Consider the following 21561-nt stretch of genomic DNA (forward strand, 5'->3'; position numbering starts at 1 on the left):
AACTCAACAACCTCAAAAACCCGGCTCACCTGGAGCCACCCAAAGACCCGGCTCACCGTCCGAACCCGGGGACCCGCTTTTAAGCCCCCCACCGACCGGCCACTGGAGTGAAAGAGCCAGCCCTTGGGCCTGGAGGACCAGGGCCCTGGTACCATAAACACCCAGACGCTCCTAGCACCATGGACAGCACTCTGTCAGATGCTCAAGCGCATATTGTTTTTTACTCATGTTCTGGTTTCAGGACCACAATAAAAACACAATAAAAGCTGAACAGGGTTCCATGGTGTAATGGTTAGCACTCTGGACTTTGACCCCAGGAGCTTCCACCACCAGACACCACTAGCTCCACCACCAGACGACAGCAGCAACACCACCACACCTCAGGAGCTTCCACCACCAGACACCACTAGCTCCTCCACCAGACCCCAGCAGCATCACCACCAGACCCCAGGAGCTTCCACCACCAGACCCCAGGAATTTCCATCACCAGACCCAAGGAGCTTCCATCACCTGACTCCAGGAGCTTCCATCACCAGACCCCAGGAGCTTCCACCACCAGACCCCACTAGCTGCACCACCAGACCCCAGCAGCATCACCACCACACCTCAGGAGCTTCCACCACCAGACCCCAACAACAACTCAACAACCTCAACAACCTCAACAACCCGGCTCACCTGGAGCCACCCAGAGACCCGGCTCACCGTCCGAACCAGGGGATCCGCTTTTAAGTCCCCTACCCCCCTCCCCCCCACTGTGTGGCGGAGTCACATCCTGGTTATACAGCAGAGTGGCGCAGCGGAAGCGTGCTGGGCCCATAACCCAGAGGTCGATGGATCGAAACCATCCTCTGCTACTTAAGAGATCCTCTCATACATGAGATGTGAGAGATTAACTGAAATCTATCCAGAGCTTTTTGGAAACAAGAAAGTGGATGTATGATCTATGAACATACTGCACTGACTGTTGATGAAAATGCATTTAATCAAAATGAGGATGAAAATATGTCTCAACCTAATAAAGTAAAACCAACCATTTTAAAATAAAGTAAAACCAACCATTTTAAAATAAAGACTCTAAATTGTCTATTTCTGAAGATTCACACACACACACACACACATACACACAGCTGACAGGTTGTTGTGGCCGAGTGGTTAAGGCGATGGACTAGAAATCCATTGGGGATTCCCCGCGCAGGTTCGAATCCTGCCAACAATGAGTAATGTTTGAATGTGCAAGACGACTGCCTAATTTGCAGTTATTAATCATATCCAGTACTGTCTTTCAAAAGTAATCAGTTGGCTTCCCTTGTGGTACATTTTGTATTTTCTACCCAGCATGGTAATACCGATGGATGATTTTTAATTTTACCGCACCAGGACAACTTATATGAAATCACACATTTATTTCTAACATGAATGATTTGAAGATAGGATTTTTTTTTCGTTACGCCCGCCATTTTCAAAGCATGCAAGTTTCCGTAGTGTAGTGGTTATCACGTTTGCCTAACACGCGAAAGGTCCCGTGTTCGAAACTGGGCGGAAACATGTATTACTGCAATAATATTATTTGGACTTGGAAAACCCCTCTAATCCTCTTCTTGGTGCTCGGCACAGGAAGGTCGACCATCTCTTTCTCGCATTGGGTCTTATGCAGAAATGAATTTCGTTGCAGTTCCACAACTGATTAAAAGCCAGTCATTCCTCATTTACCTAATCTTTCAAATGTCCAACTTTACAGGAAAAAAAGAAACATATTACAGAGATTTTTTACAGGATCTTTTCGTCATGCCCGCCTTTTTCAAAACATGTAAGTCACTAGCTCCACCACCAAACCCCAGCAGCATTAACACCAGACCCCACTAGCTCCACCACCAGACCCCAGGAGCTTCCAACACCAGACCCCACTAGCTCCACCACCATACCCCAGCAGCATCACCACCAGACCCCAGGAGCTTCCACCACCAGACCCCAGGAGCTTCCACCACCAGACCTCAGGAGCTTCCACCAGACCCCAGCAGCATCACCACCAGACCCCACTAGCTCCACCACCAGACCCCAGCAGCATTACCACCAGACCCCATCCACCACCAGACCCTACTAGCTCCACCACCAGACCCCAGCAGCATTACCACCAGACCCCATCCACCACAAGACCCCACTAGCTCCACCACCAGACCCCAGCAGCATCACCACCAGACCCCATCCACCACCAGACCCTACTAGCTCCACCACCAGACCCCAGGAGCTTCCAACACCAGACCCCACTAGCTCCACCACCGGACCCCAGCAGCATCAGCACCAGACCCCACTAGCTCCACCACCGGACCCCAGCAGCATCAGCACCAGACCCCAGGAGCTTCCACCACCAGACCCCAGGAGCTTCCACCACCAGACCCCAGGAGCTTCCACCACCAGACCCCAGGAGCTTCCACCACCAGACCTCAGGAGCTTCCACCACCAGACCCCAGGAGCTTCCACCACCAGACCCCAGCAGCATCAGCACCAGACCCCAGCAGCATCACCACCAGAACCCAGGAGCTTCCACCACCACACCCCAGGAGCTTCCATCACGAGACCCCAGGAGCTTCCACCACCAGACCCCTCTAGCTGCACCACCAGACCCCAGCAGCATCACCACCACACCTCAGGAGCTTCCACCACCAAACCCTAACAACAACTCAACAACCTCAAAAACCCGGCTCACCTGGAGCCACCCAAAGACCCGGCTCACCGTCCGAACCCGGGGACCCGCTTTTAAGCCCCCCACCGACCGGCCACTGGAGTGAAAGAGCCAGCCCTTGGGCCTGGAGGACCAGGGCCCTGGTACCATAAACACCCAGACGCTCCTAGCACCATGGACAGCACTCTGTCAGATGCTCAAGCGCATATTGTTTTTTACTCATGTTCTGGTTTCAGGACCACAATAAAAACACAATAAAAGCTGAACAGGGTTCCATGGTGTAATGGTTAGCACTCTGGACTTTGACCCCAGGAGCTTCCACCACCAGACACCACTAGCTCCACCACCAGACGACAGCAGCATCACCACCACACCTCAGGAGCTTCCACCACCAGACACCACTAGCTCCTCCACCAGACCCCAGCAGCATCACCACCAGACCCCAGCAGCATCACCACCAGACCCCAGGAGCTTCCACCACCAGACCCCAGGAATTTCCATCACCAGACCCAAGGAGCTTCCATCACCTGACCCCAGGAGCTTCCATCACCAGACCCCAGGAGCTTCCACCACCAGACCCCACTAGCTGCACCACCAGACCCCAGCAGCATCACCACCACACCTCAGGAGCTTCCACCACCAGACCCCAACAACAACTCAACAACCTCAACAACCCGGCTCACCTGGAGCCACCCAGAGACCCGGCTCACCGTCCGAACCAGGGGACCCGCTTTTAAGTCCCCTACCCCCCTCCCCCCCACTGTGTGGCGGAGTGACATCCTGGTTATACAGCAGAGTGGCGCAGCGGAAGCGTGCTGGGCCCATAACCCAGAGGTCGATGGATCGAAACCATCCTCTGCTACTTAAGAGATCCTCTCATACATGAGATGTGAGAGATTAACTGAAATCTATCCAGAGCTTTTTGGAAACAAGAAAGTGGATGTATGAACTATGAACATACTGGCTGTTGATGCTGACTGTTGATGCTGACTGTTGATGAAAATGCTGTTGATGAAAATGCATTTAATCAAAATGAGGATGAACATATGTCTCAACCTAATAAAGTAAAACCAACCATTTTAAAATAAAGTAAAACCAACCATTTTAAAATAAAGACTCTAAATTGTCTATTTCTGAAGATTCACACACACACACACACACATACACACAGCTGACAGGTTGTTGTGGCCGAGTGGTTAAGGCGATGGACTAGAAATCCATTGGGGATTCCCCGCGCAGGTTCGAATCCTGCCAACAATGAGTAATGTTTGAATGTGCAAGACGACTGCCTAATTTGCAGTTATTAATCATATCCAGTACTGTCTTTCAAAAGTAATCAGTTGGCTTCCCTTGTGGTACATTTTGTATTTTCTACCCAGCATGGTAATACCGATGGATGATTTTTAATTTTACCGCACCAGGACAACTTATATGAAATCACACATTTATTTCTAACATGAATGATTTGAAGATAGGATTTTTTTTTCGTTACGCCGCCATTTTCAAAGCATGCAAGTTTTCGTAGTGTAGTGGTTATCACGTTCGCCTAACACGCGAAAGGTCCCCTGTTCGAAACTGGGCGGAAACATGTATTACTGCAATAATATTATTTGGACTTGGAAAACCCCTCTAATCCTCTTCTTGGTGCTCGGCACAGGAAGGTCGACCATCTCTTTCTCGCATTGGGTCTTATGCAGAAATGAATTTCGTTGCAGTTCCACAACTGATTAAAAGCCAGTCATTCCCCATTTACCTAATCTTTCAAATGTCCAACTTTACAGGAAAAAAAGAAACATATTACAGAGATTTTTTACAGGATCTTTTCGTCATGCCCGCCTTTTTCAAAACATGTAAGTCACTAGCTCCACCACCAAACCCCAGCAGCATTAACACCAGACCCCACTAGCTCCACCACCAGACCCCAGGAGCTTCCAACACCAGACCCCACTAGCTCCACCACCATACCCCAGCAGCATCACCACCAGTCCCCAGGAGCTTCCACCACCAGACCTCAGGAGCTTCCACCACCAGACCCCAGGAGCTTCCACCAGACCCCAGCAGCATCACCACCAGACCCCACTAGCTCCACCACCAGACCCCAGCAGCATTACCACCAGACCCCATCCACCACCAGACCCTACTAGCTCCACCACCAGACCCCAGCAGCATTACCACCAGACCCCATCCACCACAAGACCCCACTAGCTCCACCACCAGACCCCAGCAGCATCACCACCAGACACCATCCACCACCAGACCCTACTAGCTCCACCACCAGACCCCAGGAGCTTCCAACACCAGACCCCACTAGCTCCACCACCGGACCCCAGCAGCATCAGCACCAGACCCCAGGAGCTTCCACCACCAGACCCCAGGAGCTTCCACCACCAGACCCCAGGAGCTTCCACCACCAGACCCCAGGAGCTTCCACCACCAGACCTCAGGAGCTTCCACCACCAGACCCCAGGAGCTTCCACCACCAGACCCCAGCAGCATCAGCACCAGACCCCAGCAGCATCACCACCAGAACCCAGGAGCTTCCACCACCACACCCCAGGAGCTTCCATCACCAGACCCCAGGAGCTTCCACAACCAGACCCCTCTAGCTGCACCACCAGACCCCAGCAGCATCACCACCACACCTCAGGAGCTTCCACCACCAAACCCTAACAACAACTCAACAACCTCAAAAACCCGGCTCACCTGGAGCCACCCAAAGACCCGGCTCACCGTCCGAACCCGGGGACCCGCTTTTAAGCCCCCCACCGACCGGCCACTGGAGTGAAAGAGCCAGCCCTTGGGCCTGGAGGACCAGGGCCCTGGTACCATAAACACCCAGACGCTCCTAGCACCATGGACAGCACTCTGTCAGATGCTCAAGCGCATATTGTTTTTTACTCATGTTCTGGTTTCAGGACCACAATAAAAACACAATAAAAGCTGAACAGGGTTCCATGGTGTAATGGTTAGCACTCTGGACTTTGACCCCAGGAGCTTCCACCACCAGACACCACTAGCTCCACCACCAGACGACAGCAGCATCACCACCACACCTCAGGAGCTTCCACCACCAGACACCACTAGCTCCACCACCAGACCCCAGCAGCATCATCACCAGACCCCAGCAGCATCACCACCAGACCCCAGGAGCTTCCACCACCAGACCCCAGGAATTTCCATCACCAGACCCAAGGAGCTTCCATCACCTGACCCCAGGAGCTTCCATCACCAGACCCCAGGAGCTTCCACCACCAGACCCCACTAGCTGCACCACCAGACCCCAGCAGCATCACCACCACACCTCAGGAGCTTCCACCACCAGACCCCAACAACAACTCAACAACCTCAACAACCCGGCTCACCTGGAGCCACCCAGAGACCCGGCTCACCGTCCGAACCAGGGGACCCGCTTTTAAGTCCCCTACCCCCCTCCCCCCCACTGTGTGGCGGAGTCACATCCTGGTTATACAGCAGAGTGGCGCAGCGGAAGCGTGCTGGGCCCATAACCCAGAGGTCGATGGATGGAAACCATCCTCTGCTACTTAAGAGATCCTCTCATACATGAGATGTGAGAGATTAACTGAAATCTATCCAGAGCTTTTTGGAAACAAGAAAGTGGATGTATGATCTATGAACATACTGCACTGACTGTTGATGAAAATGCATTTAATCAAAATGAGGATGAAAATATGTCTCAACCTAATAAAGTAAAACCAACCATTTTAAAATAAAGTAAAACCAACCATTTTAAAATAAAGACTCTAAATTGTCTATTTCTGAAGATTCACACACACACACACACACACACACACACACATACACACAGCTGACAGGTTGTTGTGGCCGAGTGGTTAAGGCGATGGACTAGAAATCCATTGGGGATTCCCCGCGCAGGTTCGAATCCTGCCAACAACGAGTAATGTTTGAATGTGCAAGACTACTGCCTAATTTGCAGTTATTAATCATATCCAGTACTGTCTTTCAAAAGTAATCAGTTGGCTTCCCTTGTGGTACGTTTTGTATTTTCTACCCAGCATGGTAATACCGATGGATGATTTTTAATTTTACCGCACCAGGACAACTTATATGAAATCACACATTTATTTCTAACATGAATGATTCGAAGATAGGATTTTTTTTTCGTTACGCCCGCCATTTTCAAAGCATGCAAGTTTCTGTAGTGTAGTGGTTATGAAGTTTGCCTAACACGCGAAAGGTCCCCTGTTCGAAACTGGGGGCAAACATGTATTACTGCAATAATATTATTTGGACTTGTAAAACCCCTCTAATCCTCTTCTTGGTGCTCGGCACAGGAAGGTCGACCATCTCTTTCTCGCATTGGGTCTTATGCAGAAATGAATTTCGTTGCAGTTCCACAACTGATTAAAAGCCAGTCATTCCCCATTTACCTAATCTTTCAAATGTCCAACTTTACAGGAAAAAAAGAAACATATTACAGAGATTTTTTACAGGATCTTTTCGTCATGCCCGCCTTTTTCAAAACATGTAAGTCACTAGCTCCACCACCAAACACCAGCAGCATTAACACCAGACCCCACTAGCTCCACCACCAGACCCCAGGAGCTTCCAACACCAGACCCCACTAGCTCCACCACCATACCCCAGCAGCATCACCACCAGACCCCAGGAGCTTCCACCACCAGACCCCAGGAGCTTCCACCACCAGACCTCAGGAGCTTCCACCACCAGACCCCAGGAGCTTCCACCAGACCCCAGCAGCATCACCACCAGACCCCAGGAGCTTCCACCACCAGACCCCAGGAGCTTCCACCACCAGACCCCAGGAGCTTCCACCACCAGACCTCAGGAGCTTCCACCACCAGACCCCAGGAGCTTCCACCAGACCCCAGCAGCATCACCACCAGACCCCACTAGCTCCACCACCAGACCCCAGCAGCATTACCACCAGACCCCATCCACCACCAGACCCTACTAGCTCCACCACCAGACCCCAGCAGCATTACCACCAGACCCCATCCACCACAAGACCCCACTAGCTCCACCACCAGACCCCAGCAGCATCACCACCAGACCCCATCCACCACCAGACCCTACTAGCTCCACCACCAGACCCCAGGAGCTTCCAACACCAGACCCCACTAGCTCCACCACCAGACCCCAGCAGCATCAGCACCAGACCCCAGGAGCTTCCACCACCAGACCCCAGGAGCTTCCACCACCAGACCCCAGGAGCTTCCACCACCAGACCCCAGGAGCTTCCACCACCAGACCTCAGGAGCTTCCACCACCAGACCCCAGGAATTTCCATCACCAGATCCAAGGAGCTTCCATCACCTGACCCCAGGAGCTTCCATCACCAGACCCCAGGAGCTTCCACCACCAGACCCCACTAGCTGCACCATCAGACCCCAGCAGCATCACCACCACACCTCAGGAGCTTCCACCACCAGACCCTGACAACAACTCAACAACCTCAACAACCCGGCTCACCTGGAGCCACCCAGAGACCCGGCTCACCGTCCGAACCAGGGGACCCGCTTTTAAGTCCCCTCCCCCCCTCCCCCCCACTGTGTGGCGGAGTCACATCCTGGTTATACAGCAGAGTGGCGCAGCGGAAGCGTGCTGGGCCCATAACCCAGAGGTCGATGGATCGAAACCATCCTCTGCTACTTAAGAGATCCTCTCATACATGAGATGTGAGAGATTAACTGAAATCTATCCAGAGCTTTTTGGAAACAAGAAAGTGGATGTATGATCTATGAACATACTGCACTGACTGTTGATGAAAATGCATTTAATCAAAATGAGGATGAAAATATGTCTCAACCTAATAAAGTAAAACCAACCATTTTAAAATAAAGTAAAACCAACCATTTTAAAATAAAGACTCTAAATTGTCTATTTCTGAAGATTCACCCACACACACACACACACACACACACACACACACACACACACATACACATAGCTAACAGGTTGTTGTGGCCGAGTGGTTAAGGCGATGGACTAGAAATCCATTGGGGATTCCCCGCGCAGGTTCGAATCCCGCCAACAACGAGTAATGTTTGAATGTGCAAGACGACAGCCTAATTTGCAGTTATTAATCATATCCAGTACTGTCTTTCAAAAGTAATCAGTTGGCTTCCCTTGTGGTACATTTTGTATTTTCTACCCAGCATGGTAATACCGATGGATGATTTTTAATTTTACCGCACCAGGACAACTTATATGAAATCACACATTTATTTCTAACATGAATGATTTGAAGATAGGATTTTTTTTTCGTTACGCCCGCCATTTTCAAAGCATGCAAGTTTCTGTAGTGTAGTGGTTATGAAGTTTGCCTAACACGCGAAAGGTCTCCTGTTCGAAACTGGGGGCAAACATGTATTACTGCAATAATATTATTTGGACTTGTAAAACCCCTCTAATCCTCTTCTTGGTGCTCGGCACAGGAAGGTCGACCATCTCTTTCTCGCATTGGGTCTTATGCAGAAATGAATTTCGTTGCAGTTCCACAACTGATTAAAAGCCAGTCATTCCCCATTTACCTAATCTTTCAAATGTCCAACTTTACAGGAAAAAAAGAAACATATTACAGAGATTTTTTACAGGATCTTTTCGTCATGCCCGCCTTTTTCAAAACATGTAAGTCACTAGCTCCACCACCAAACCCCAGCAGCATTAACACCAGACCCCACTAGCTCCACCACCAGACCCCAGGAGCTTCCAACACCAGACCCCACTAGCTCCACCACCATACCCCAGCAGCATCACCACCAGACCCCAGGAGCTTCCACCACCAGACCCCAGGAGCTTCCACCACCAGACCTCAGGAGCTTCCACCACCAGACCCCAGGAGCTTCCACCAGACCCCAGCAGCATCACCACCAGACCCCAGGAGCTTCCACCACCAGACCCCAGGAGCTTCCACCACCAGACCCCAGGAGCTTCCACCACCAGACCTCAGGAGCTTCCACCACCAGACCCCAGGAGCTTCCACCAGACCCCAGCAGCATCACCACCAGACCCCACTAGCTCCACCACCAGACCCCAGCAGCATTACCACCAGACCCCATCCACCACCAGACCCTACTAGCTCCACCACCAGACCCCAGCAGCATTACCACCAGACCCCATCCACCACCAGACCCTACTAGCTCCACCACCAGACCCCAGGAGCTTCCAACACCAGACCCCACTAGCTCCACCACCGGACCCCAGCAGCATCAGCACCAGACCCCAGGAGCTTCCACCACCAGACCCCAGGAGCTTCCACCACCAGACCTCAGGAGCTTCCACCACCAGACCCCAGGAGCTTCCACCACCAGACCCCAGCAGCATCAGCACCAGACCCCAGCAGCATCACCACCAGAACCCAGGAGCTTCCACCACCACACCCCAGGAGCTTCCATCACCAGACCCCAGGAGCTTCCACCACCAGACCCCTCTAGCTGCACCACCAGACCCCAGCAGCATCCCCACCACACCTCAGAAGCTTCCACCACCAAACCCTAACAACAACTCAACAACCTCAAAAACCCGGCTCACCTGGAGCCACCCAAAGACCCGGCTCACCGTCCGAACCCGGGGACCCGCTTTTAAGCCCCCCACCGACCGGCCACTGGAGTGAAAGAGCCAGCCCTTGGGCCTGGAGGACCAGGGCCCTGGTACCATAAACACCCAGACGCTCCTAGCACCATGGACAGCACTCTGTCAGATGCTCAAGCGCATATTGTTTTTTACTCATGTTCTGGTTTCAGGACCACAATAAAAACACAATAAAAGCTGAACAGGGTTCCATGGTGTAATGGTTAGCACTCTGGACGTTGACCCCAGGAGCTTCCACCACCAGACCCCACTAGCTGCACCATCAGACCCCAGCAGCATCACCACCACACCTCAGGAGCTTCCACCACCAGACCCTGACAACAACTCAACAACCTCAACAACCCGGCTCACCTGGAGCCACCCAGAGACCCGGCTCACCGTCCGAACCAGGGGACCCGCTTTTAAGTCCCCTCCCCCCCTCCCCCCCACTGTGTGGCGGAGTCACATCCTGGTTATACAGCAGAGTGGCGCAGCGGAAGCGTGCTGGGCCCATAACCCAGAGGTCGATGGATCGAAACCATCCTCTGCTACTTAAGAGATCCTCTCATACATGAGATGTGAGAGATTAACTGAAATCTATCCAGAGCTTTTTGGAAACAAGAAAGTGGATGTATGATCTATGAACATACTGCACTGACTGTTGATGAAAATGCATTTAATCAAAATGAGGATGAAAATATGTCTCAACCTAATAAAGTAAAACCAACCATTTTAAAATAAAGTAAAACCAACCATTTTAAAATAAAGACTCTAAATTGTCTATTTCTGAAGATTCACCCACACACACACACACACACACACACACACACACACACACACACATACACATAGCTAACAGGTTGTTGTGGCCGAGTGGTTAAGGCGATGGACTAGAAATCCATTGGGGATTCCCCGCGCAGGTTCGAATCCCGCCAACAACGAGTAATGTTTGAATGTGCAAGACGACAGCCTAATTTGCAGTTATTAATCATATCCAGTACTGTCTTTCAAAAGTAATCAGTTGGCTTCCCTTGTGGTACATTTTGTATTTTCTACCCAGCATGGTAATACCGATGGATGATTTTTAATTTTACCGCACCAGGACAACTTATATGAAATCACACATTTATTTCTAACATGAATGATTTGAAGATAGGATTTTTTTTTCGTTACGCCCGCCATTTTCAAAGCATGCAAGTTTCTGTAGTGTAGTGGTTATGAAGTTTGCCTAACACGCGAAAGGTCTCCTGTTCGAAACTGGGGGCAAACATGTATTACTGCAATAATATTATTTGGACTTGTAAAACCCCTCTAATCCTCTTCTTGGTGCTCGGCACAGGAAGGTCGACCATCTCTTTCTCGCATTGGGTCTTATGCAGAAATGAATTTCGTTGCAGTTCCACAACTGATTAAAAGCCAGTCATTCCCCATTTACCTAATCTTTCAAATGTCCAACTTTACAGGAAAAAAAGAAACATATTACAGAGATTTTTTACAGGATCTTTTCGTCATGCCCGCCTTTTTCAAAACATGTAAGTCACTAGCTCCACCACCAAACCCCAGCAGCATTAACACCAGACCCCACTAGCTCCACCACCAGACCCCAGGAGCTTCCAACACCAGACCCCACTAGCTCCACCACCATACCCCAGCAGCATCACCACCAGACCCCAGGAGCTTCCACCACCAGACCCCAGGAGCTTCCACCACCAGACCTCAGGAGCTTCCACCACCAGACCCCAGGAGCTTCCACCAGACCCCAGCAGCATCACCACCAGACCCCAGGAGCTTCCACCACCAGACCCCAGGAGCTTCCACCACCAGACCCCAGGAGCTTCCACCACCAGACCTCAGGAGCTTCCACCACCAGACCCCAGGAGCTTCCACCAGACCCCAGCAGCATCACCACCAGACCCCACTAGCTCCACCACCAGACCCCAGCAGCATTACCACCAGACCCCATCCACCACCAGACCCTACTAGCTCCACCACCAGACCCCAGCAGCATTACCACCAGACCCCATCCACCACCAGACCCTACTAGCTCCACCACCAGACCCCAGGAGCTTCCAACACCAGACCCCACTAGCTCCACCACCGGACCCCAGCAGCATCAGCACCAGACCCCAGGAGCTTCCACCACCAGACCCCAGGAGCTTCCACCACCAGACCTCAGGAGCTTCCACCACCAGACCCCAGGAGCTTCCACCACCAGACCCCAGCAGCATCAGCACCAGACCCCAGCAGCATCACCACCAGAACCCAGGAGCTTCCACCACCACACCCCAGGAGCTTCCATCACCAGACCCCAGGAGCTTCCACCACCAGACCCCTCTAGCTGCACCACCAGACCCCAGCAGCATCCCCACCACACCTCAGAAGCTTCCACCACCAAACCCTAACAACAACTCAACAACCTCAAAAACCCGGCTCACCTGGAGCCACCCAAAGACCCGGCTCACCGTCCGAACCCGGGGACCCGCTTTTAAGCCCCCCACCGACCGGCCACTGGAGTGAAAGAGCCAGCCCTTGGGCCTGGAGGACCAGGGCCCTGGTACCATAAACACCCAGACGCTCCTAGCACCATGGACAGCACTCTGTCAGATGCTCAAGCGCATATTGTTTTTTACTCATGTTCTGGTTTCAGGACCACAATAAAAACACAATAAAAGCTGAACAGGGTTCCATGGTGTAATGGTTAGCACTCTGGACGTTGACCCCAGGAGCTTCCACCACCAGACACCACTAGCTCCACCACCAGACGACAGCAGCATCACCACCACACCTCAGGAGCTTCCACCACCAGACCCCAGGAATTTCCATCACCAGACCCAAGGAGCTTCCATCACCTGACCCCAGGAGCTTCCATCACCAGACCCCAGGAGCTTCCACCACCAGACCCCACTAGCTGCACCACCAGACCCCAGCAGCATCACCACCACACCTCAGGAGCTTCCACCACCAGACCCCAACAACAACTCAACAACCTCAACAACCCGGCTCACCTGGAGCCACCCAGAGACCCGGCTCACCGTCCGAACCAGGGGACCCGCTTTTAAGAGCCCTACCCCCCTCCCCCCCACTGTGTGGCGGAGTCACATCCTGGTTATACAGCAGAGTGGCGCAGCGGAAGCGTGCTGGGCCCATAACCCAGAGGTCGATGGATCGAAACCATCCTCTGCTACTTAAGAGATCCTCTCATACATGAGATGTGAGAGATTAACTGAAATCTATCCAGAGCTTTTTGGAAACAAGAAAGTGGATGTATGATCTATGAACATACTGCACTGACTGTTGATGAAAATGCATTTAATCAAAATGAGGATGAAAATATGTCTCAACCTAATAAAGTAAAACCAACCATTTTAAAATAAAGTAAAACCAACCATTTTAAAATAAAGACTCTAAATTGTCTATTTCTGAAGATTCACACACACACACATACACATAGCTGACAGGTTGTTGTGGCCGAGTGGTTAAGGCGATGGACTAGAAATCCATTGGGGATTCCCCGCGCAGGTTCGAATCCCGCCAACAACGAGTAATGTTTGAATGTACAAGACGACAGCCTAATTTGCAGTTATTAATCATATCCAGTACTGTCTTTCAAAAGTAATCAGTTGGCTTCCCTTGTGGTACATTTTGTATTTTCTACCCAGCATGGTAATACCGATGGATGATTTTTAATTTTACCGCACCAGGACAACTTATATGAAATCACACATTTATTTCTAACATGAATGATTTGAAGATAGGATTTTTTTTTCGTTACGCCCGCCATTTTCAAAGCATGCAAGTTTCTGTAGTGTAGTGGTTATGAAGTTTGCCTAACACGCGAAAGGTCCCCTGTTCGAAACTGGGGGCAAACATGTATTACTGCAATAATATTATTTGGACTTGTAAAACCCCTCTAATCCTCTTCTTGGTGCTCGGCACAGGAAGGTCGACCATCTCTTTCTCGCATTGGGTCTTATGCAGAAATGAATTTCGTTGCAGTTCCACAACTGATTAAAAGCCAGTCATTCCCCATTTACCTAATCTTTCAAATGTCCAACTTTACAGGAAAAAAAGAAACATATTACAGAGATTTTTTACAGGATCTTTTCGTCATGCCCGCCTTTTTCAAAACATGTAAGTCACTAGCTCCACCACCAAACCCCAGCAGCATTAACACCAGACCCCACTAGCTCCACCACCAGACCCCAGGAGCTTCCAACACCAGACCCCACTAGCTCCACCACCATACCCCAGCAGCATCACCACCAGACCCCAGGAGCTTCCACCACCAGACCCCAGGAGCTTCCACCACCAGACCTCAGGAGCTTCCACCACCAGACCCCAGGAGCTTCCACCAGACCCCAGCAGCATCACCACCAGACCCCAGGAGCTTCCACCACCAGACCCCAGGAGCTTCCACCACCAGACCCCAGGAGCTTCCACCACCAGACCTCAGGAGCTTCCACCACCAGACCCCAGGAGCTTCCACCAGACCCCAGCAGCATCACCACCAGACCCCACTAGCTCCACCACCAGACCCCAGCAGCATTACCACCAGACCCCATCCACCACCAGACCCTACTAGCTCCACCACCAGACCCCAGCAGCATCACCACCAGACCCCATCCACCACCAGACCCTACTAGCTCCACCACCAGACCCCAGGAGCTTCCAACACCAGACCCCACTAGCTCCACCACCAGACCCCAGCAGCATCAGCACCAGACCCCAGGAGCTTCCACCACCAGACCCCAGGAGCTTCCACCACCAGACCCCAGGAGCTTCCACCACCAGACCCCAGGAGCTTCCACCACCAGACCTCAGGAGCTTCCACCACCAGACCCCAGGAATTTCCATCACCAGATCCAAGGAGCTTCCATCACCTGACCCCAGGAGCTTCCATCACCAGACCCCAGGAGCTTCCACCACCAGACCCCACTAGCTGCACCATCAGACCCCAGCAGCATCACCACCACACCTCAGGAGCTTCCACCACCAGACCCTGACAACAACTCAACAACCTCAACAACCCGGCTCACCTGGAGCCACCCAGAGACCCGGCTCACCGTCCGAACCAGGGGACCCGCTTTTAAGTCCCCTCCCCCCCTCCCCCCCACTGTGTGGCGGAGTCACATCCTGGTTATACAGCAGAGTGGCGCAGCGGAAGCGTGCTGGGCCCATAACCCAGAGGTCGATGGATCGAAACCATCCTCTGCTACTTAAGAGATCCTCTCATACATGAGATGTGAGAGATTAACTGAAATCTATCCAGAGCTTTTTGGAAACAAGAAAGTGGATGTATGATCTATGAACATACTGCACTGACTGTTGATGAAAATGCATTTAATCAAAATGAGGATGAAAATATGTCTCAACCTAATAAAGTAAAACCAACCATTTTAAAATAAAGTAAAACCAACCATTTTAAAATAAAGACTCTAAATTGTCTATTTCTGAAGATTCACCCACACACACACACACACACACACACACACACACACACACACATACACATAGCTAACAGGTTGTTGTGGCCGAGTGGTTAAGGCGATGGACTAGAAATCCATTGGGGATTCCCCGCGCAGGTTCGAATCCCGCCAACAACGAGTAATGTTTGAATGTGCAAGACGACAGCCTAATTTGCAGTTATTAATCATATCCAGTACTGTCTTTCAAAAGTAATCAGTTGGCTTCCCTTGTGGTACATTTTGTATTTTCTACCCAGCATGGTAATACCGATGGATGATTTTTAATTTTACCGCACCAGGACAACTTATATGAAATCACACATTTATTTCTAACATGAATGATTTGAAGATAGGATTTTTTTTTCGTTACGCCCGCCATTTTCAAAGCATGCAAGTTTCTGTAGTGTAGTGGTTATGAAGTTTGCCTAACACGCGAAAGGTCTCCTGTTCGAAACTGGGGGCAAACATGTATTACTGCAATAATATTATTTGGACTTGTAAAACCCCTCTAATCCTCTTCTTGGTGCTCGGCACAGGAAGGTCGACCATCTCTTTCTCGCATTGGGTCTTATGCAGAAATGAATTTCGTTGCAGTTCCACAACTGATTAAAAGCCAGTCATTCCCCATTTACCTAATCTTTCAAATGTCCAACTTTACAGGAAAAAAAGAAACATATTACAGAGATTTTTTACAGGATCTTTTCGTCATGCCCGCCTTTTTCAAAACATGTAAGTCACTAGCTCCACCACCAAACCCCAGCAGCATTAACACCAGACCCCACTAGCTCCACCACCAGACCCCAGGAGCTTCCAACACCAGACCCCACTAGCTCCACCACCATACCCCAGCAGCATCACCACCAGACCCCAGGAGCTTCCACCACCAGACCCCAGGAGCTTCCACCACCAGACCTCAGGAGCTTCCACCACCAGACCCCAGGAGCTTCCACCAGACCCCAGCAGCATCACCACCAGACCCCAGGAGCTTCCACCACCAGACCCCAGGAGCTTCCACCACCAGACCCCAGGAGCTTCCACCACCAGACCTCAGGAGCTTCCACCACCAGACCCCAGGAGCTTCCACCAGACCCCAGCAGCATCACCACCAGACCCCACTAGCTCCACCACCAGACCCCAGCAGCATTACCACCAGACCCCATCCACCACCAGACCCTACTAGCTCCACCACCAGACCCCAGCAGCATTACCACCAGACCCCATCCACCACCAGACCCTACTAGCTCCACCACCAGACCCCAGGAGCTTCCAACACCAGACCCCACTAGCTCCACCACCGGACCCCAGCAGCATCAGCACCAGACCCCAGGAGCTTCCACCACCAGACCCCAGGAGCTTCCACCACCAGACCTCAGGAGCTTCCACCACCAGACCCCAGGAGCTTCCACCACCAGACCCCAGCAGCATCAGCACCAGACCCCAGCAGCATCACCACCAGAACCCAGGAGCTTCCACCACCACACCCCAGGAGCTTCCATCACCAGACCCCAGGAGCTTCCACCACCAGACCCCTCTAGCTGCACCACCAGACCCCAGCAGCATCCCCACCACACCTCAGAAGCTTCCACCACCAAACCCTAACAACAACTCAACAACCTCAAAAACCCGGCTCACCTGGAGCCACCCAAAGACCCGGCTCACCGTCCGAACCCGGGGACCCGCTTTTAAGCCCCCCACCGACCGGCCACTGGAGTGAAAGAGCCAGCCCTTGGGCCTGGAGGACCAGGGCCCTGGTACCATAAACACCCAGACGCTCCTAGCACCATGGACAGCACTCTGTCAGATGCTCAAGCGCATATTGTTTTTTACTCATGTTCTGGTTTCAGGACCACAATAAAAACACAATAAAAGCTGAACAGGGTTCCATGGTGTAATGGTTAGCACTCTGGACGTTGACCCCAGGAGCTTCCACCACCAGACACCACTAGCTCCACCACCAGACGACAGCAGCATCACCACCACACCTCAGGAGCTTCCACCACCAGACCCCAGGAATTTCCATCACCAGACCCAAGGAGCTTCCATCACCTGACCCCAGGAGCTTCCATCACCAGACCCCAGGAGCTTCCACCACCAGACCCCACTAGCTGCACCACCAGACCCCAGCAGCATCACCACCACACCTCAGGAGCTTCCACCACCAGACCCCAACAACAACTCAACAACCTCAACAACCCGGCTCACCTGGAGCCACCCAGAGACCCGGCTCACCGTCCGAACCAGGGGACCCGCTTTTAAGAGCCCTACCCCCCTCCCCCCCACTGTGTGGCGGAGTCACATCCTGGTTATACAGCAGAGTGGCGCAGCGGAAGCGTGCTGGGCCCATAACCCAGAGGTCGATGGATCGAAACCATCCTCTGCTACTTAAGAGATCCTCTCATACATGAGATGTGAGAGATTAACTGAAATCTATCCAGAGCTTTTTGGAAACAAGAAAGTGGATGTATGATCTATGAACATACTGCACTGACTGTTGATGAAAATGCATTTAATCAAAATGAGGATGAAAATATGTCTCAACCTAATAAAGTAAAACCAACCATTTTAAAATAAAGTAAAACCAACCATTTTAAAATAAAGACTCTAAATTGTCTATTTCTGAAGATTCACACACACACACATACACATAGCTGACAGGTTGTTGTGGCCGAGTGGTTAAGGCGATGGACTAGAAATCCATTGGGGATTCCCCGCGCAGGTTCGAATCCCGCCAACAACGAGTAATGTTTGAATGTGCAAGACGACAGCCTAATTTGCAGTTATTAATCATATCCAGTACTGTCTTTCAAAAGTAATCAGTTGGCTTCCCTTGTGGTACATTTTGTATTTTCTACCCAGCATGGTAATACCGATGGATGATTTTTAATTTTACCGCACCAGGACAACTTATATGAAATCACACATTTATTTCTAACATGAATGATTTGAAGATAGGATTTTTTTTTCGTTACGCCCGCCATTTTCAAAGCATGCAAGTTTCTGTAGTGTAGTGGTTATGAAGTTTGCCTAACACGCGAAAGGTCCCCTGTTCGAAACTGGGGGCAAACATGTATTACTGCAATAATATTATTTGGACTTGTAAAACCCCTCTAATCCTCTTCTTGGTGCTCGGCACAGGAAGGTCGACCATCTCTTTCTCGCATTGGGTCTTATGCAGAAATGAATTTCGTTGCAGTTCCACAACTGATTAAAAGCCAGTCATTCCCCATTTACCTAATCTTTCAAATGTCCAACTTTACAGGAAAAAAAGAAACATATTACAGAGATTTTTTACAGGATCTTTTCGTCATGCCCGCCTTTTTCAAAACATGTAAGTCACTAGCTCCACCACCAAACCCCAGCAGCATTAACACCAGACCCCACTAGCTCCACCACCAGACCCCAGGAGCTTCCAACACCAGACCCCACTAGCTCCACCACCATACCCCAGCAGCATCACCACCAGACCCCAGGAGCTTCCACCACCAGACCCCAGGAGCTTCCACCACCAGACCTCAGGAGCTTCCACCACCAGACCCCAGGAGCTTCCACCAGACCCCAGCAGCATCACCACCAGACCCCAGGAGCTTCCACCACCAGACCCCAGGAGCTTCCACCACCAGACCCCAGGAGCTTCCACCACCAGACCTCAGGAGCTTCCACCACCAGACCCCAGGAGCTTCCACCAGACCCCAGCAGCATCACCACCAGACCCCACTAGCTCCACCACCAGACCCCAGCAGCATTACCACCAGACCCCATCCACCACCAGACCCTACTAGCTCCACCACCAGACCCCAGCAGCATTACCACCAGACCCCATCCACCACAAGACCCCACTAGCTCCACCACCAGACCCCAGCAGCATCACCACCAGACCCCATCCACCACCAGACCCTACTAGCTCCACCACCAGACCCCAGGAGCTTCCAACACCAGACCCCACTAGCTCCACCACCAGACCCCAGCAGCATCAGCACCAGACCCCAGGAGCTTCCACCACCAGACCCCAGGAGCTTCCACCACCAGACCCCAGGAGCTTCCACCACCAGACCCCAGGAGCTTCCACCACCAGACCTCAGGAGCTTCCACCACCAGACCCCAGGAGCTTCCACCACCAGACCCCAGCAGCATCAGCACCAGACCCCAGCAGCATCACCACCAGAACCCAGGAGCTTCCACCACCACACCCCAGGAGCTTCCATCACCAGACCCCAGGAGCTTCCACCACCAGACCCCTCTAGCTGCACCACCAGACCCCAGCAGCATCCCCACCACACCTCAGGAGCTTCCACCACCAAACCCTAACAACAACTCAACAACCTCAAAAACCCGGCTCACCTGGAGCCACCCAAAGACCCGGCTCACCGTCCGAACCCGGGGACCCGCTTTTAAGCCCCCCACCGACCGGCCACTGGAGTGAAAGAGCCAGCCCTTGGGCCTGGAGGACCAGGGCCCTGGTACCATAAACACCCAGACGCTCCTAGCACCATGGACAGCACTCTGTCAGATGCTCAAGCGCATATTGTTTTTTACTCATGTTCTGGTTTCAGGACCACAATAAAAACACAATAAAAGCTGAACAGGGTTCCATGGTGTAATGGTTAGCACTCTGGACTTTGACCCCAGGAGCTTCCACCACCAGACACCACTAGCTCCACCACCAGACGACAGCAGCATCACCACCACACCTCAGGAGCTTCCACCACCAGACACCACTAGCTCCACCACCAGACCCCAGCAGCATCACCACCAGACCCCAGCAGCATCACCACCAGACCCCAGGAGCTTCCACCACCAGACCCCAGGAATTTCCATCACCAGACCCAAGGAGCTTCCATCACCTGACCCCAGGAGCTTCCATCACCAGACCCCAGGAGCTTCCACCACCAGACCCCACTAGCTGCACCATCAGACCCCAGCAGCATCACCACCACACCTCAGGAGCTTCCACCACCAGACCCTGACAACAACTCAACAACCTCAACAACCCAGCTCACCTGGAGCCACCCAGAGACCCGGCTCACCGTCCGAACCAGGGGACCCGCTTTTAAGTCCCCTCCCCCCCTCCCCCCCACTGTGTGGCGGAGTCACATCCTGGTTATACAGCAGAGTGGCGCAGCGGAAGCGTGCTGGGCCCATAACCCAGAGGTCGATGGATCGAAACCATCCTCTGCTACTTAAGAGATCCTCTCATACATGAGATGTGAGAGATTAACTGAAATCTATCCAGAGCTTTTTGGAAACAAGAAAGTGGATGTATGATCTATGAACATACTGCACTGACTGTTGATGAAAATGCATTTAATCAAAATGAGGATGAAAATATGTCTCAACCTAATAAAGTAAAACCAACCATTTTAAAATAAAGTAAAACCAACCATTTTAAAATAAAGACTCTAAATTGTCTATTTCTGAAGATTCACACACACACACACACACACACACACACACACACACACACACACACACACACACACACACACACACACATACACACAGCTGACAGGTTGTTGTGGCCGAGTGGTTAAGGCGATGGACTAGAAATCCATTGGGGATTCCCCGCGCAGGTTGGAATCCTGCCAACAATGAGTAATGTTTGAATGTGCAAGACGACTGCCTAATTTGCAGTTATTAATCATATCCAGTACTGTCTTTCAAAAGTAATCAGTTGGCTTCCCTTGTGGTACATTTTGTATTTTCTACCCAGCATGGTAATACCGATGGATGATTTTTAATTTTACCGCACCAGGACAACTTATATGAAATCACACATTTATTTCTAACATGAATGATTTGAAGATAGGATTTTTTTTTCGTTACGCCCGCCATTTTCAAAGCATGCAA

General features: G+C 51.5%; 9 non-coding genes across 9 annotated transcripts; all 9 read left to right on the top strand.

Moving 5' to 3' along the window:
• The first annotated feature begins 1134 nt into the window (after window positions 1-1134).
• trnas-aga (transfer RNA serine (anticodon AGA)) lies at window positions 1135-1216 on the top strand. Its single transcript has one exon. It is a non-coding gene; the product is annotated as a tRNA-Ser (tRNA).
• A 2642-nt stretch (window positions 1217-3858) lies between these two features.
• Window positions 3859-3940, top strand: trnas-aga (transfer RNA serine (anticodon AGA)). The gene has a single exon. It is a non-coding gene; the product is annotated as a tRNA-Ser (tRNA).
• Window positions 3941-4195: 255 nt separating this feature from the next.
• On the top strand, window positions 4196-4268 carry trnav-aac (transfer RNA valine (anticodon AAC)). Its single transcript has one exon. It is a non-coding gene; the product is annotated as a tRNA-Val (tRNA).
• Window positions 4269-6513: 2245 nt separating this feature from the next.
• On the top strand, window positions 6514-6595 carry trnas-aga (transfer RNA serine (anticodon AGA)). Its single transcript has one exon. It is a non-coding gene; the product is annotated as a tRNA-Ser (tRNA).
• A 2042-nt stretch (window positions 6596-8637) lies between these two features.
• trnas-aga (transfer RNA serine (anticodon AGA)) lies at window positions 8638-8719 on the top strand. Its single transcript has one exon. It is a non-coding gene; the product is annotated as a tRNA-Ser (tRNA).
• A 2392-nt stretch (window positions 8720-11111) lies between these two features.
• On the top strand, window positions 11112-11193 carry trnas-aga (transfer RNA serine (anticodon AGA)). The gene has a single exon. It is a non-coding gene; the product is annotated as a tRNA-Ser (tRNA).
• Window positions 11194-13710: 2517 nt separating this feature from the next.
• Window positions 13711-13792, top strand: trnas-aga (transfer RNA serine (anticodon AGA)). Its single transcript has one exon. It is a non-coding gene; the product is annotated as a tRNA-Ser (tRNA).
• Window positions 13793-15773: 1981 nt separating this feature from the next.
• On the top strand, window positions 15774-15855 carry trnas-aga (transfer RNA serine (anticodon AGA)). Its single transcript has one exon. It is a non-coding gene; the product is annotated as a tRNA-Ser (tRNA).
• Window positions 15856-18372: 2517 nt separating this feature from the next.
• On the top strand, window positions 18373-18454 carry trnas-aga (transfer RNA serine (anticodon AGA)). Its single transcript has one exon. It is a non-coding gene; the product is annotated as a tRNA-Ser (tRNA).
• Window positions 18455-21561: the final 3107 nt, after the last annotated feature.

Source organism: Cololabis saira, unplaced genomic scaffold (assembly GCF_033807715.1).
Source record: "Cololabis saira isolate AMF1-May2022 unplaced genomic scaffold, fColSai1.1 scf032, whole genome shotgun sequence".
In the NCBI taxonomy this organism is placed as follows: domain Eukaryota; kingdom Metazoa; phylum Chordata; class Actinopteri; order Beloniformes; family Belonidae; genus Cololabis; species Cololabis saira.